Below are 17,375 nucleotides of genomic sequence, written 5' to 3' on the forward strand. Positions count from 1 at the left end.
CAGCAGCAATGGGATTGCTCTGCCTTCCCTCCTGGTGGGAGCTGAAACCCAGTTCCAGCACGTGCCTTGGAGAGCCCGCCTGGCCGTGTGACCCACACCAAGCTCACCATGAGTAAGGAGCATAGGTCGATCCCAACCCCAAACTCCTCACTCCTTCCAGATGAGCGAAAGGCAGAGCAAGGCAAAGGGGTGCGAAACCGTTACGGCCGTGAAATTGTTGTCGGTAATGAAAGCCACTGAGAGTAGCATGTTAGGTCTTTGAACATGCGGTGTGATAACAAGTAGTCATGTTGCCTGAAAGGATCCTGAAGTGGTTGTAGTCTGTATGTGACCTCTCATTTCTTTAATGATCCTCTATTAATAATACTAAAAGAGAGCTGCTGTCATCTTAGTTTCAAAGCTAATGGTGTGTATAAACTATGGACATACAACTTCAAGTCTCTTTAGGCAAATGTTTATGTTACGTTCAACAGGTAAAGTCTTGGAATGAGAAATCTGTGTTTGTCACAGCTTTCACTTCTGTGACTTCCAGTTCCTACTGAAACTGGTTTTTTGTTAGCAGGGAGACTTTTCACAATTTGTACACCGTTGGTTCTTTGGGCCAGCTTGTTGTCTGTCTTGCAAAAATATTTCGTATGAACTGATCAATTGTATACCATGGTAATCTAAAAGCATGCTTTAGAGTTGCTTCTACTGATTCTTCCCGTTGTTTTGTACTTTTACAATGTCATTTTTTTTTTGTCCCTCTTCATCTTTGAAGCCACTTAAATTAGCAGTGAAAATACGTTACACTCGGTTCCAACAAAAATAATTTTTCCAGAATAAGTTTCTGTAATCTTTGCTGTAAATTTCTTATTTTGTGACACAGAAACAAGTTAATGCAAGGCAAAAGGGTATAGTGCATGAAAGCTACTCACTGCTACTGCTTGTCTGTGTTCCCTTATACCGGGGTAATGTGATGTATACTGCCTCCATTCATTTTAACCAAGAGTATGTGTGCATGCCTGGACTTTCTGCAAGTAACTGGTATGCTTTGACCATTGAGTTATTCTGTTTGCAAGTCTGTCTAGAGTTATAAAGTTTCAAAATAAAAGTAGGGGGAGAGAGCATGAAAGGTTTTCATGTGAGTGCTACTTCCAAAATGCTGCTGATTGTTATCTACTGCATTTTCTAAATCGAAACCTAATAATGATTTCAACTTTTTGCATGTACTTTTTCAATGATAAAGCAGTGACTTGTTTGTCATGTTTGGAGATGATCAGCAAAGGGTGATGAGCTACACAGTGTTCTGCATGGGTTGTGTGTGGCTGTAAAAAAAGCTCATGGACTGAATTTCAAGTTGTCTGTTTTAAGTGCAGAGTGTAAAATGACTGCTCAGACCCTTTTTTCCCCTATCAAGAGTAAGTTTTCTTTCCTCTCTTAGCAACTTTCTCAAGCAAGAGAGGGTGAGATGGGCAACTGCCTTGGGTATCTATTTTAATTATGATTTTATATAAATTGAGTGTTGTATAACCTGGTTTATGAACTAAATGAGAGACTAAGGAACTAGTTAACAAGTTTACCTTTGTGGGGTTGTACTTTGATGGCTCTTCCATGTGTATTGCAGGTGTGTGTATATATTCATCCAGTAAAAACACATGCTGCTTTTCAGTTACCAAAAGTAAATGGGCAGAACTTGATTAACAGGATAGAATAGAATTAATGCTGGAAATGTTACTTTTCACCCAGTTTTACCACTTTTCAGGTGGCTGCTCTAATATGAGGTTTACATTGATCCACTATAGAGATGATAATTCCAGAACCCCAACACTTAGGATTCATTTGGATTCTGATTTTTCTTGCTGCTAATGAGCACTGTAAGTCCTGTTATCAGTCAGATGCGGGGGACTGCTTATATGGTCCTTTTTTTTTCATCTAATGTGACCATGGGCACTTTACATCTGAGAGTACTGTTCGGTTTTGATTATTATTAATATGCAGCTTTTAGCACTGCCTAGTGCTTGTAGCCTAATGTAAATAAAATATCCCAGCTTGAAAAGCAGTGACAAAGTGAAGTGAGCTTTTCTAATATGAAAACTTAAACGTGATCACAGAGTAGACTAATTAGCCAGTGCAAGGAATTTGGTTCTTTTATGTCAAGCTTTTCGCTTGTCTGTAAGGTTCAGTATGAGATGTTCTGATATGCTGACACTGTTGTAACTGTACCATTATAAGTGAGATAGACACATATATCTATATATATGTAAAAAAAAAAAAAAGAAGTGGGGATTACTTTGGACTGTTTGTGAAGTTCACCAAATTCACTTGTTGATCACTCCCAGCTTTAGTTTGGTACTTCTGATGGCATGTAGTGGTTCTTGGAGAAGTAATGTGGGTTTTATGCAAATCTTTTAATATTTGAAACAATATCTAGAAATAATAAATAACAAATTAAGAGCTCCTGATGATAATAGAGGTGAGGAAGAAATTTTAACTGAAACTGATGGTACTTTTTTCAGTTCAATTTAGATTTGCTGGTTTATCTTTTTTTTTTTTTTTTTAATTTTAAATAAGACTTCAAGACTTAAGCGTGCTCATTGTAATGGTCTTGCTCTCTAGAAATATCTGCTTATTATTTCCCCCCCACCCTTCCAGTGTTTAGGGAACTTACTTTCTTTGGGCTTGATGTGTCCCTTAAGCTAAGCATTATTCTGTTGATTCAGTTTTTGAAAAACTATTTGAGAGGAAAATCCAGGGGATGCTGGGTTGATGCTGGAGTATGGCTGTAGCTTCTACTTCTTGTTAAAGTGTTTGTGTCAATTCTCCTGAGAACACATTTTAGTTGCTAGGATCTTAATAGTTAAATTTCAGTGAAAGCACAGTTTTTAATGGCTCAGAAACCCCCACTTAACCAACCATGATTGTATTTTCTTTCAGTAGTCTCAAACTTTAATGTTCTCCTTGAGATACCTACAGTGAACAGCTGGTCTTCCTACTGTTGTTTCTTTAGTGGAAAAATTCAGGTGTCCTCTGTTGGCTTCATGCTTGCTTTTTGAGTGTAAGGACATGTGCAACTTTTTGAATCTTCTCGTAAAAGATAAAAGAAAAGCACTGTGTCACTTAGCTGAAATATTAAAATTTTACGTTCTCATTTTACTTTAGCACTACACTAAATAATGATTTTGTTGAAGAATAATTAATTTCACTGCTTGATTGAGTTGCTGTTTTTTTTTGTTTTGTTTTGTTTGTTTCTTTGGTTTTGTTTTTTTTTTTTTTTTTTTAGTTGCTCCCTAGTTCTGTGCCTGTCTTTGGGAACTGTTTATTGGTGTATGAACGCAGATCCCAAAAATAGCTATCAAACGCAATTACTGTTTGCAATTATTTCTGATCCCAGAGGGGAAACTCAAATAGGTGCAACCTGTAGGGACCTTCCTTTGCCCTAGGGGTCTGTAACAGTTCCTATTTTACAGTATACTGGATTTGTAGTGGTATTTAAATTGGTTGCTGATGGTTGATAACCGAATCCCAAATTCGGAGAAAAGTCAAACTCTGATTAACTGATGTTTTTCTTTTTCATAGATGCTACATTTTCTTTTTGCTGTAGAGTGGAGAGTGAAACGGCCATTTCCTTCTTGCTTTTTCTGGTCTCTCACAGACATTGAAAATACTGTATTTGTGGTGCCATGTGCAGATATCCAAAGTCTGATTTATGGTCACATGAACTCTGTAAGGCTTGTTCTTAAACAAAACCCCAAGCCTTTTAAGTTTAGTTTTAAACCAGAGTTTTTTGGTTTCATTTCTGCTGAAGTTATTTTTATGGATATCTTGCATGTCTTTGTCTTGCTTTCCATGGAAAAATATCATCTACTAACTGGTGAATGTCAGTAAGTTCTGTTGCATTCTAGAGTTTTTTGTTTCTATTTAACCTTCAAGCTTTTTGTATCTTTATTAGCAGCTTCATATATTGTATATGCAAGCATGAATGTTATGTTGGAGCATGCAGGGCAGCATAGCTTGGTAGCAGTCTGCAGGCTAGAAGTGCCTTACAGGGCAATGATTTGCTTCCTTTTTCTGAAGGAGGGGTGGAAGGGCTGTTTGGGCAACAAATACTTCAGGCACTGAACTTTTTCTTAGATGACACTTTGTAGCCTTATCTAGACATACTAGTACCATGGCCAAAGGATGGAGGGGATAGGCAATTTTCTAGCAGTTACCTACAGAATTATGGTGTGATTGTAAATATAAGTGAGGAAGTGGACCCAGAAAAGCATCCCTTGAAGCTATCACATTTTTCTGGGGAGAGATGAAGAGCTCTTGAATTAAAATGATAGTTTATTAATAAATGCTAGAAGTACGAAAGAGGTGGTACTGCATAAGATCAAGTATGCTGAATGTAGCCTGCAGTAATGAGTCTGACTATGGCAGGGATCATCTGGCCTGGATTTAGTGGTAATGTTATTTGCTTTGTAACATAAGCTAGAGGTTGGTTGTGAGAGAAGTGAGCAGTGAAATAGTATCATCTGCACAGATCTGACATGAGGAATTTAGGAGTTAGAGGACAGCGCACAATGTGTCAAACAACAGAGGCTGTGATTAAAACCTCTTTCTCTGTCGTGCTTCCAACTGGTAGTCCTCACAACCACAGATCAAATTTAGCCTTAGCAAGCAAGAATCATTTTAAATTAAAATTTCCTTGTTTGCATCATGTCTGAATTTGATCCCCATAGGATGCTGATTTAATATAAAGTTATTTTATGTCTATCTTCATTTTTAAAAAAAGAAATTGAAAACATATGTTTATAGCATTTAATTATACTTTAATACTAAGCCAATACTGACAATTGTCAGACAGTTATGTTACTGTCCATGGAAGAATTATGAAGCTTTTGCTTTGGTAGGAATTTGTGTGATACAGTCAAGCGACATTCAGCTCTTCAGATTGCAACTTCTTTTCTACCTTCTGTTTGAAGAATTATTGTCAGAGAACGGGAGAAGGGGAGGAAGAAGGAACTGGCGGGGGGAGAGAAGCTGCCCTTGTTTGTACAACCTTATGTCCAAGAATCACAGGAGCTGGAGGCTGGTAGGGAGAAGAAGGTTTCATCAGACACATGCTAAACCTTCAGCCCTGCATAGCAATAAAGGTGTAATTTGTCTGTTTCTTGCCTTGCAGCAAAGGGAGGGATGGAGAAAGGCTTGGGACAGGATGGAGGAATACAGCACTGGCATGTTGTGCCTTGCTGCAAAGGGAGCATATGTTGAGAAGGCGGCATTGGCCATGCCCTGTTGCAGGGGTCACACCAGTTCAGGTCCTATTCCCCATGTCTTCTCTAGTTCTGCTGTCCTGCCTGCCTGTCTGCTACTGCTCTTTGGTCGTTATTCCTATATTTATAGTTCCTTGCAGTCTGTACCTAGTATTCCTGTCTCGCTTCAGGTAAATGCTGGTGGTTGACATCTCTTTTTTACCTGTACCTGTTCTCTTTGTGATCCTTTCTGTTTTCATTGGAAGTGTGGTTTTTCTTCCCTTCCCACTATTTTGAGAATGTTTGAGTAAAAAAGGAACAAATAGGTAGCAAGTATTTGTTAAAATTAATTAACTAACTTCCTTGTTAACCTCATTTTTATTTACTTATTTTTAGAGATCCAGGTACCTCTCCAGTGTTTCAGTTTCTTCTTTTTCCTTCTGTTCAGGAGCTCTTTTCTCACTTCCTCAGATATTCTCCTTGTATCCTCATACTGCTTGTATATAAATATAGTACTCTGATTTTGAATATATTGTTCTGGAGCATGTTGTCATACTAAAATTTTTTCAGTCCTTCTAGTTAGTTCATGAGTCTGTATACCTTTTCTGAGTGCTTTCTGCATCTGTCTAATACTTTTTGGATTACACTTGTTTTGAAAAGGGCTAATTCTCTTTTAATCTGGATTATTTCAACCTGTACTACTCATGTGAATGTCACCTAGGTGGTTGAAACACCCATCTCCTGCCCTGTGCATCAAAACAAAAATCCAGACTCCATCACTTTGGTGAGCTGTGCAGCGGAGGTCGGGTATGGTACAGGGACGCTCTGCAAGGAGCTGAGAGCAGCCCTCGCCTCTGTGCAGCTCAGAGAGGAGCAGATGTGGGCAATCTGAATGCAGTGAATTACCTGTTCTCAGCTCACACCATCTAGTGCAATCCTCTGGTCCATTTATTTAATACATACGGATTTTCCAAGGTACAAGTATCTGGAGACCAGCAGGTCTGCTGAGGCACAATGTTGTGCCTGAGCCAGTGTAAAGGTTGCATTTTTCTTAGTCATTTGTCTTATAACTATTAAATGTTCACAAACAGATCAGATGATTCCTTGCTGAGTTACTTAGACATTTAGAAATGACATTTGTTTTTTGTCTAAAAGGGGCAATAAGGTGCAAGAATGTCATTCATTAGAAATTGGCATACGCTACAAATTTTTTTTTTATTTTGTTAGGGTAGTGGTATGAACTTTCATGTAGCTCTAAGCTATTCTGCTTTTTCATTGTTTTCATCAGATTTCCATTATCTTATTTAATTTATTAGGAAGTGGTGAGGTAAAAGGCTTATTATTGCATCGTATTTGTACAGTGTTGTTTAATTCAGTTTGCGTGTCTAAATTTTTTCCATGACTTCTTTCAGATTAACATTGCTGCTACTTTCTACTTTTACAATACACAAGCCTTTCAAGCGTGCTAAAGAGTATATCATCCAGTTGATTTTTGGCAAGCAAAAATCATGTTTTTCACTATTTCGAGTAAAAATGTCATTGAAGACCTTTTGATTTTTTCAGGGGAAAAAAAAAAGATGCCTCATCTGAACAGATTTTGAAGAATCTGCTTGGAAGGGATCATAGTGGTTTTCTTTTTTCTTTTTTTTTTCTTTTGAAGGAAAACATCTTGTTCCTGTGAAGATACCCAATTTATCATGCATTTTCCAGAATTGTTAGTATATGTGAAATAATCTTTTAATCAGGCTCCTAGTTATGAGCAGAATAATATTAAGTGCCATTTGGAGTCTTTTTGGGTGTCAGGCTGGGGCTTAAGGTGTTCTGTGGGTAAGGCTCCTTGACAGCAGGAGTGAGCATGAGGAGTGTTCATGGCAGATCTGGGCTTTATGTGGTTCTTCATAGGAAGGTGAACAGAGCTGGCTTTCTCTTCTGTGAATGTTTCAGTTTTCTATCCTGGGAAAGAAATCTCTGGGATCATCGCTGGAATCTTTAAGAATGTGGATGAACTTGCAAGAAATTCAAATGTTACCATTCTTGGGTTTTTTGTAATGCTAATGCATTAAATGTTGATTGGGGGGGGGGGGGGAAACTCATGTAAAAACTAAATAAAAATACTCCAAGAAGTTATGAAAATTAAGTTTGCAATACAAAGCAGTCAAAATTAGACAGGTGTGAATGAGATGGCTTCTAGTGCTTTAGGTGACCAGAATCTGTTTAATACATCTCCAATTGCTACATACTTTTGCCTTCCTTAAAACCCCTTCTCCAATGCAGTGTGTAGGAGCAGGAGTGGTGTTTTGTTGACTGATTACTGTCTCAGTATTTTTATATCTGTGATATTTTCTTATGTGGAGTTTCTTACCAGCTGCTTCTTGCCCGCCACCCATGCCCACCGGCCTCCCGTCCCCGTTCTTGTTCCATCTCCTGCCTGTTTCTCCCTTCCCCGTATTTCTGAGCTCGCCTGTGCTCCCGGCAGGAGCTTTTCTCCTTTGCGTGGCCACTGTGACCCCACGGAAGGTGGGGAGGACTGTAGGAGGGTGTCTCAGCTGGATAGGAAAGGCCTGTTCAGCCACTGTGCATTTGACTTGCTCTGTGGGAATGCCTTATATCAAAAGAAGTTGGCGTGTAGGAGTCGAGGAGGTGAAACAGGCACAGGGTTTATGAAATACTCAGCTCTTTGTTGCTGGAGGAATTCCTCGCAGTTTTCTTATTAGAGGTTTCAGAGTGGCCAGGAATGAATATGTGGTGAAATTCACTGTGGCACCAGACATCTTAATAAATTTCCAAGTCCCTAATCTAAACCAAAAATGTCATAGTTGTTATGAAATCAGTGTTAAGATTACCTTCGACATGAACAAAGCAACATGCTTTTTACCAGCTGTCAGTCTTATAAACAGCTGAACTGAATAAATTATTGTACCTTTTCCCTCGGTTCTCATGTCCCCTCAGGGCACCCTCCCCAACCCCAAAAAAGCCCAGAGACTGGCAGGCAGCTGCTGGTAAACATCAGCTTTGAGGAGTGAAGTCTAAAGAAATTCAATGTGATTGAAGAAGCCTTTGCCACAAAGCATTGGCTGTATATAGCTGTATACAGGGCTACCTGAATCACCTATAATATGCATCTATTTGCTTAAATAGTATTTCACTGCTTTCTGTCATTATGTTTAATTCTGTTTTGCTCATGGGGGAAAACAGTTGAAAGCTTTGAAAAAGGCTTGGGAGCAGTTTTATTCTTCATCACCGTATCAGGGTGTATAATGAGCCTACGTTTCTATGGTGCCATTAATTTACAAAGTTCCCCAAGGTATTTCTAAGTTGCTTTGGCTTCTCCAGCTGTGGTTGAGCATTATTTCAAGCAGCAGTGCAGGACAGTGGTCTGTCCATTGGAACACGGAAGCTGTTTAACCATGTGCAGTAATGCAGAACAAGAGGGTAAGGACAGGGAGGGAATAATGCAAAATCCAGTTGGCACTGGAGGGAGAATCTGGGTAGGCAGAATTCAATTAACCTTAGAAATATAGCAGTAAATAATGAGAATCTAGCTGGAGTGGACACACATAGTACAGGAAAAATACCATTTCTCTTTGGCAGTTCGTAGTTCTTGCGTCTGAATAAGAATACTCGGAGGGCAGAAGTGGTCCATCACATCGTGTTTAGGCAGATGTTTGCGGGGGAAAAAAGAGATGAGAGTATTTTAACTTGCATCCTGTCATTTGAAACGTAACAGTTTCTTTGTACTTTTGTTCTGTCTATATACTAACTTGGCTGGAATCAGTTTGCTTTCACCAGGTAAAATGCATTTATCTGAAAGGCTCAGATTACAAAACCAGACAAAAAAACTCACTGGAAAAACATTGGTTAAGCAGTAATGGGGGAAGAGGTGTAGATCTTTTTGATTTTTCATTCAGAATAGTCTACATTTGTTTTGGTTTCTTGTAATACTTAAAGATATGATGTAAACTTTTGGAAAAATATGCCATCGTGAAGAAAACAAGTCTAGCTGATCATTGTGCAGTTTTCAAATAAATTTTCTTTTTATTTAATTTAGTTGTAATGAAGCGGAAATGTACACTTAAATTGGAGTAAATTTGATTCCGATTACGGTTGTTATCTTTTCTATGTGAAGAATGCTGTTCTGTTCAAGAAGATATTTTCTGAGAGCAGGTCAGATGCAAAATATGTTAACGATGTCTAAAAGTGAGGAGATTTATAATTGGAAACTTGTGGGTAAATATGTATTTTTTTTTGGACTTTACCAGACACTTGTACGTCTTCCAAGCTCATGTATGTTAGTTGGAAAGTAAATGTTATTACATATATCCTTTTCCATACATTAGTTATATTTAAACTAGGTGTTCAATAAAACAAATATATCCAAGCTTTTTTCATCTTAGCTGAAGATCAAGAACTGCATATAATCTTAGATAGAAAAAAAATTGAACAGGGGCCAGATATTGTGCAGTGCCGAGCTGCCATATGTAGTTATTGTGGCTTTGTCTGCTAGAACATAGAAGGTAGAGAGTCATCACTCCTCTTCATGTTCAGAATTGTGTTAAAAGTGCATTTTAAGCTGATTTTTAGATATGCTTTTTTTCCTAGCATAGTAACCCTCTGCAAAGGGATCTTGTGACTTACACAGTCACTAATTATGGTCAGAAAATTCAAGGGACTGAGAGTCATCCAGCACTGAACTTTGTGAAACAGTCATAATTATTATATAAAAGCATGTTGAAGAAGATGAGCAAACTTACTGCATCAAATTCAGAGGCGAAGAAACAAAGAAAAATGCTACAATAAACAATATTTTTGCTTTTTTGCTAGATAAGGAGCCAGGGTAGGATGCTACCCTAGACATTAATAGAGCAATGTTTTATTTAGCTGAGATGGGATTTAGCATGTGGTTTGTCCCAATTTCTGTAGGATCAACATAACAAGTTGTTAATATAGATAATTAATAGATATTGTATTAGTCTATTGTTGCATTGTGTGTTTACTTTCTCTCCTGCCCATCAGTCTTGTTTTGTCTCCGGTTGTTTTTGTTTTGAAATGTTGTTTTTATGGCTCAGAGGAAATGATGAAAGAAAGAAAAATACTTGATGCTGGTATAAAGTTTGCATCATCACCTTTGGTGAGACCAATGCCATTTGCTATCAAATTTGTAACAAAGCTGTGTGTGGCAGGCTGCTTCCTTTGTTTATAGGAACTGTTTAGGGATCTGAATGGTAGCGCCTGGGTGCTGCGTAGTCGTAATAGTGAAGTTTTTGCTACAGCAGGGTAATCTTTATTCAGAGGAGGGTACTGGGTAGATTGGGAACACTTGCTTTTATGGAAGGTTGTATGCCACTATAGACACAGAATTTGTATAGTCACAGAAATGAGATAACTGGATTTTCCTAGAGTAGTATGTCCGTTTAGAATAACCTTTTTTTAGGCATATGTAGTTATTAGAACCTGTACTAAGACCGGGAAATTTGTTTCATCTAGCAAGTTACCATTTTCAAATTTCATGTATTATGCAGGATTATACAGCCTGCTGATACAAGTTACCGTGGAAACGGAGACATGCAGCCCAAAAGGTACGTGCTGGGGGGCCGCACATGCAGAAAGTATCTTTTTACATATTAAAATAAGCTGCCGCATGGAGTTAGCACAATTCTTTGTACTTGCTCTTAGGGTCTATTTCTACAAAAACATGAAACGGTATTTTATAACTTGGCCAAAAACTAGTGGGTTTTTTTCCTGTAAAGGAGAAAAAGAGAAAATGCTTCAGAAGAATAATGTTGGAGTGCATAGAATGAATCACAGTATGTATATTTTTGTACTTGCTAGATGAGTTCAAAGGCAGGGCACAAAAGATTATTTCTACCCCCTAGGAACTTAAGGCATAGGTGACTTTCTGTCTGTTAGCGTGGAGCCTTTTTGTCATGATAGATCTGGACTTTGGTATGTGACCTGGCATTTAGTGCAACGAAGTACTTCCAGAGAGCAGCAAATCTGGTGACTGGTGAATGAAGAGATGGATTTGAAAGCTTTGAAACTGGCAGTAACGTCCGTGTGCCTGTGTGTTTGCTGTGGACGCGGTTGTGTCGGAAGCCAGGATGGGATGTCCAGGGAGATATGCCTGGTTCTGTAAGCACGAAGTGATGAACCTCCAAACACCTCTTGAAACTGATTTGCTTGTTTATAGTAACTTCAGCTTTAATTGCACGTAGATTTGTAATTAGGTGCCTACAGTTACAGATGAGCCTGCAGATTTAAGAAACCACAAGTAAAGTATAAGCAAGCCTTCAAAAATGGTCTAGTTGTTGCCCCCTTGGTCTGATGTTTGTTCAGTCGTTCCCTCGACCTCCACGTTTTGCTCGAATGCGAGATTGGGTTATGCTCAGCTGTTCTGCAGCCGTGCAAGCAGCAAGCAGGCAGGGAATGGTCTTGGCTGCAGTCCTTTGGCAGATGAAGATATCCTAAAGGGCTTAGTGGGCTGTCAGGGTCCAGGCCTCCTCACTTACCCAGCTCCACAGGCTCAGGCTGTGGACGCAGGGAGGCAAGAAGCTGTTCTCTCAGTGTGACAGGGGATTAGGGGGGAAAGTGGGGTCACATCCAGATATATTGAAATCAGGCTAGATTGGTAGTCTGTAAACTACGTACCATCTGCTGGCCGTTCATTTACAGGACTGAGATGAATTTAATGGTCAGCCTTCTCTGTTGAACAAGCCAGCCATCACAGCTGGCACTAAGAACCATTACAGTATTATGCTGCTGCCATCGACCATCCTGTATGCTGAAATAAAGGAGTTTTCTTCCCAAAGAAGAGAAAGTGTCTAGCTGGCATATTTCAGGAGCACTACTTTTGTCCAAATAGATTAGGTGGCATTTTTGATGTATGGCGGTGCGATGGCTAGTTGTTCCCGTGCTGTCTCCACACCTCTGAATGAGGTTTTGTGTTTAGAGGAGCTGTGCAACCGCCTGGTGACTGATTCAGCAGTTTGCTCCCAGCTGGTCTGTGGTGGCTGCAGCGGCAGAAGCTCAAATGCACTTACGCAGATGAAAACTCTGTAGGTCAGATGTTCGAAGCTAGTAAATTGTAGGAGAGAATGTGCTTTGTTTGCAAGTGACTCGTTGGCTTAAGCTATTTGGGTTTTGAAATGAAAGTAGTAACCATCTTTTTTTTGCATATGTGGTATTGAGAATGGAAAGTCATTGTAGCCGCTTGGGCTAAACTTTAAATTTCATCCATTGCTTATTGATGTGTTCATGTTTGTGGTGTACTGGAATAGGAAATGTTTTTCATGTAACCCATGCTATTCTAAGCAAAAGGTAAATACTTCTAAGAAGGTAGATTTTTTTTCAGTTTGTTGTTTGTTTGTGAACAGGTGTTGCTGCAATTACTAGATAGCATTTGAACTCTGCCTTGTTGTTAAAAGCTACTTATGTCTGACTAATCAGAATTTCCTAGATCAGAATTGTGATCTCAGAACTTTTTCTTTTTTATTATGTAGTGGAATCATTGTCTTCTTACTCTGGAGCATCAGGTATGAGCTGATTCCTTTTTTCTTCGACGTCAGAATGATCATACTCTGTTATTTGGGTTGAAAAGCCCTAGGCATGGTGTGTGCCCTTTGAGTTAAGTTTAGTACAAACACAGAACGAAGAGAAAAATCATTCCTATTCCATGATACAAAATTATGCACATAGTAAAGAATTTTCCTTTCAAATGCAGGCCTATAGGTTTCCTGCTACTTTACAGAAGAATTAAAATTCTGTTTTATTTGAGTGTACTGTATTAGGCTTTAGTGAAAATGGTGCCTTAGATACCACATGCTCAGAATATTAGAAATGTTTACGATTTGAAGTGCCTGTTTTGTCTACTGAAACACAGAACAGGAACCAGTAAGTATTTAACTGAAGTTGTAAAGTGACATTTTGTAAGATGATGTGCCATGATGATTTTCCTTTGGCAGAAAAGACTGCTGTTGGTTGGCCTCATCACTTGAGAGGGAAATATTTCAGCAGTGGAAGAATATTTTATTTCAAGTAATGATTTCTTCTTCAAAGCAGCTCTGTGAACATACAGGAAACTTTCATATACTTGCAAGTCACAAGACATGTAACGCATCCTCTGAGAACTCATGTGGGGATGGCCTCTTCTGGAAGGGTCCCACCGCTCTGGGGTGGGAGCAGCGATACTTGCAGTGGGAACTTGGTGCCGTCAGTGAGGTGAGCTTTGGCTATTCCTGCTGGCTGGCTTCCTCCTGCACTGGGGGTTTGGTCACCCCGCCATCCTGGCACCAGTTCAGCCCTGGTGCCAGTTGCCTGCTTGAGAGTTTATTCATGTAAAATCAAAATTAAAAGGTGTAACAGGGGGGAAGTCTTTACTAAGCTGTCAAGTAATATTGGCAGTGGATTTTTTTTTTAGGTACTAAAGTTGCTCTGCAGTAGTTGGTAGGAGAGAATGTACTTTACAAGTCTTTTACAGCCTTCTTTGAATAGCAGTGGGGTGAAATCCCTTATTTCAAGCCTCATATTGTATTAGAAAATGACCAGGAAGCAGCACTATTTATATTATCAAGTTGCAGATGTTTAGTTTAGTATTATTCCTAAAATCGCAGACATAATTGTTCCTACGTTACCACATTTTTTACAAAACATTTATTGCATAAAAGTTTTGGGTTCTGTTGTTCAGGGTAACTGAAATATCTTTTCAATTACTTGTACATATTAAAAAAAAATAAATCAGTAAAATATACAAGGTTGGTGTGTTCTTTAGGCAGCTAAGGAAGGTGATACAGTTTAGGCTGAAGTTGTTTGTGTTTCTGAAGTTTTGTCAGTTACAGTTGACAGAAAAAAATAAGTACATCTGGATTATGTTCACCAGACATCAGGAGGAGTGAATCAAAACTCTGATGCTGGTTATTTATAGCTATTTACAAATATTTTACTTAAAAAAAATAAATATTCAGAACAGGGAACAGATTATTTTCCTTAACTTCTCTAGAAGTTTTATTTTCCTTCATATGCTGTGCCAAGCAAGAGTCTTACTCAGTTTTCCAAGTTCTCCAGCACATAATAGTTAAATGTTTTTATGTCAATTAATATTGACAGGAAGTCAGTTTGAACAGCATTGGAAAATGGAAGTAGTTGGCAGAACTGGCTAATTTCACTGAATTTCCTTTTGCTAAAAATAGCTCTAAAAGAAGCTCTCCTTTTGAGATACAATGAATGCTTGTTTGACTGTAGTTCAGAATTGATGATGACTCTTGTCCTTTAACCAAAAGGGCTTGAAAAATATGAATAACCTTTTGAAACATATTTAGCTTCCTCTGTAGTATATGTAATTATGCCGATGTCCTCCAAAAGTTTACATACATGCTTAACTTGATGGGAGTAACCCCATCAGCTTGAATGATCTGCAGTAGAAACAAAAGTTCCGTAGAGCTGCTTATGTGAAGTTAAGCATTTCATTTGTGTATGTGTTGGTAGGATTAAGGAGTTCTGAGTGTAGTTGCCCTGTTGAGTTCTGTCTTAAAACTTGGTCATTAATGTATGAAATGGCAAGATTTTAGTGCTGCTAACTGAAAGCATACATCATCAAATATGTATTCTCACTTATATTGCATGCAAATATGTTAAAAATAATTTTAGATAGCTTGCAATGGCAAGCATTAAAAGTTATAAAATACTAGAAGGATGAGTTTCATGTAGTTGTTTAGGTCCTGTGCTGCCTCTGCGTTAGGATACAAGAACATTATACTGTACTTACAGGATAGCCTAGAAGAGTTTTTTCACAGATTTGGCCAATTTGGGGGATAAGTCAGCATTATTTAGCTAGGAAGACTTCTTGCTTGGACATCCTTCACTTGTGGGAGTTGATGTATGGTGACCGAGGGGATTTTAAGAAGAGAAAGGGTTGTCTCCTGAATTACAGTTTTGCCTGGCTCTTTGTACTTGCTGGGACTTTCTCCCCCTGAAATAAAGCAAAGTGGGGAGGACAGGTTGCAGGGATGTGAAGAGTAACGGGAAACACCAGGACACAAACAGTGCCTTGTGGCAGAGGAGTTTACTGCTCCATGGAGTAACTGGGTGAAACCCGGCTGGTACCTGCTGTGCAGCACCACTCTGCAGGGTGGTGGGACCTTCTGCTGTTGGTAATCCCAGCCCTGGTGAGCGAGAAGGGGGAGATGCCAGTGTCTCAGGGGTGTCTCGGACTCTGGATGGGTGAGGCTGTTCCAGTCAAGGCATTTTCTTTGATGTGATTCCCCCTGCATTGGCTTTTGTTGTGTTTCATCTGGTAAGGGTTTCATCATAAGCTTTTTCTTTTAAGTGCTAGTTAGTCATTCTAGGTATTAGAGAATTACTTTATTTGGAAAGAAAGAGGCTAAACCTTCTCAAACTATTTTAAATACATTTTGCAGTCAGGCAGTAATTAAAATCCTCAGTAAACAGATAAAAATGACATAGGTGCAGCACATTTAACTGTTAGCCTTTTGTCACTCTGAACAGGGAGTTTATTTTGAAGGCCTGCTGTGCTGCAAGCTTGGCTTCAGTTTCCGTGTGTTAGAAAACCACGGCTGCCTGTGGCTTGCCTGCAAGTTGACTGCCTCCTAACATCTTTAACTGTGAGGTGATGTTGAAGTCTCTGGTCACGACCCTTTGTATTGCTCTGAATTTTCTCTGTGTGTTTCAGGTGATCTCAATGACTTGAAAATTATTTGAATTTTTATCCTTTTGTATAGGCAAAAAATTTTGTTCCTTACCAGAAAATGAAATGTTAAACTGGTATATTGAAACAGGGAACGTCCCCCTCCCCCCCTCCCCCCCCCCCCCTTTTTTTTTTAGGTGCAATTAAAGTAATTGCTAACGAAGACAGTGAAATGCGTGCAGATTATTTGGAGTGTTCACACTACCAAGCTGCTTTCAGCAGTACTAATCTCCAGCCGTCTTTCCTTTTTGAGGCTCTTTCAAAACCTCCTTCAGCTGCAGTGCACATAAGAAATGAAACAAATCTCTTGGCAGGTCCTAAATTTGATTAAACTGAAAGCTCATGAGAGCAGCAGCCCTTTGAGTATTTTGCACTTCAGGGGCCTGATGTGGAGCAGTAGCTGTCTGGCACTGCTGCATGGCTGAGTTTTCTGTGTATTATCAGAATTTAGAAACTGTGTTAGTTCTCAATTCTTTGTGTTACCTTTCATACTGAAAACAAGTTGTCAGGCATTTCAGGCTCCCACCCTTTAGTCAGCTGTGTTTTTGCATTTGGAGTCATTACATTTCCTATTGCTGGAGTTCTACAAGCACGCAGATTATACAATGCTGAGAACAAGTTTTAAAATATAATGTAGTGAGGTTGGTAAACCTGAGGACAAATTGGTTAATGGATGGTGTAAAAGCTGGGTGGAAATCTTAAGGATGCAGTAAGGAACTGGCTCATGTTGCCTTAGAAAGCTCTGCATTGGAGACAATTTCCAATTTAAAAGCTGTTGTTGCTTGCTGCTGCTAGCAAACGGCCATGGGCCTTTACAACAGAGTTGTCCAGAACACAGTAAATGGAGACAGTAGGGTTTTTTTATATTATGGGGTTTGTAGCACACGCTTGGCGGTACTGCAGCAGTAATTAATCAGGGTGAAGGATTGGAAGCCATCTCCTGGGGGAGGTTCTCTTTTGAGCTTTGTTACTGAACAGCTTGATTTGCAGCTGAGGTAAAGTGGCTTGCCCTTCTTACTGTCCTTAAATAGAATTTCTTTACCTTTTTTTTTTTAATGTGAACGAATATATTGAGCAAAGCGTGCTCCTTTGTGTTCTCCAAGCACATGTTTATACTTGAAAGCAAGCATACGTAGCATAACTGTGTAATTAAAAATAGTTACTTGAGCTTTGCTAAAAAAATGTTTGTATTTCTAGTACTTTCTGATGGCTTAGGTATGCAAAATATTATTTAATTGGTTTTGATTATGAGCTTTATGAACTTGTGCAGAAGATGGAATGCCAGGACAGTGACACAGCTCTTGTGGAGGTTTTAAGGGTATTTTAATCTAACTCAGGTGGCTGGGGAAACAATTCTGAGATACAAACTTTCTTCATCAGTGAATGCTGCATAACAAAGGAAGGTTGGTTCAAGGCTAAAAGCTGGACTAATATGGAGATGTGAAATTATTGTTGCCATT

General features: G+C 39.0%; 1 protein-coding gene across 8 annotated transcripts in view; it reads left to right on the plus strand.

Annotated features, from left to right (window-relative positions):
• SHOC2 (SHOC2 leucine rich repeat scaffold protein) overlaps window positions 1–17,375 on the plus strand; it is a 71,892-nt gene that overhangs the window by 9,342 nt on the left and 45,175 nt on the right. The window lies entirely within an intron of this gene.

The sequence above is a fragment of the Accipiter gentilis genome, chromosome 9 (genome assembly GCF_929443795.1).
Source record: "Accipiter gentilis chromosome 9, bAccGen1.1, whole genome shotgun sequence".
NCBI classification, from domain to species: Eukaryota; Metazoa; Chordata; class Aves; order Accipitriformes; family Accipitridae; genus Astur; species Astur gentilis.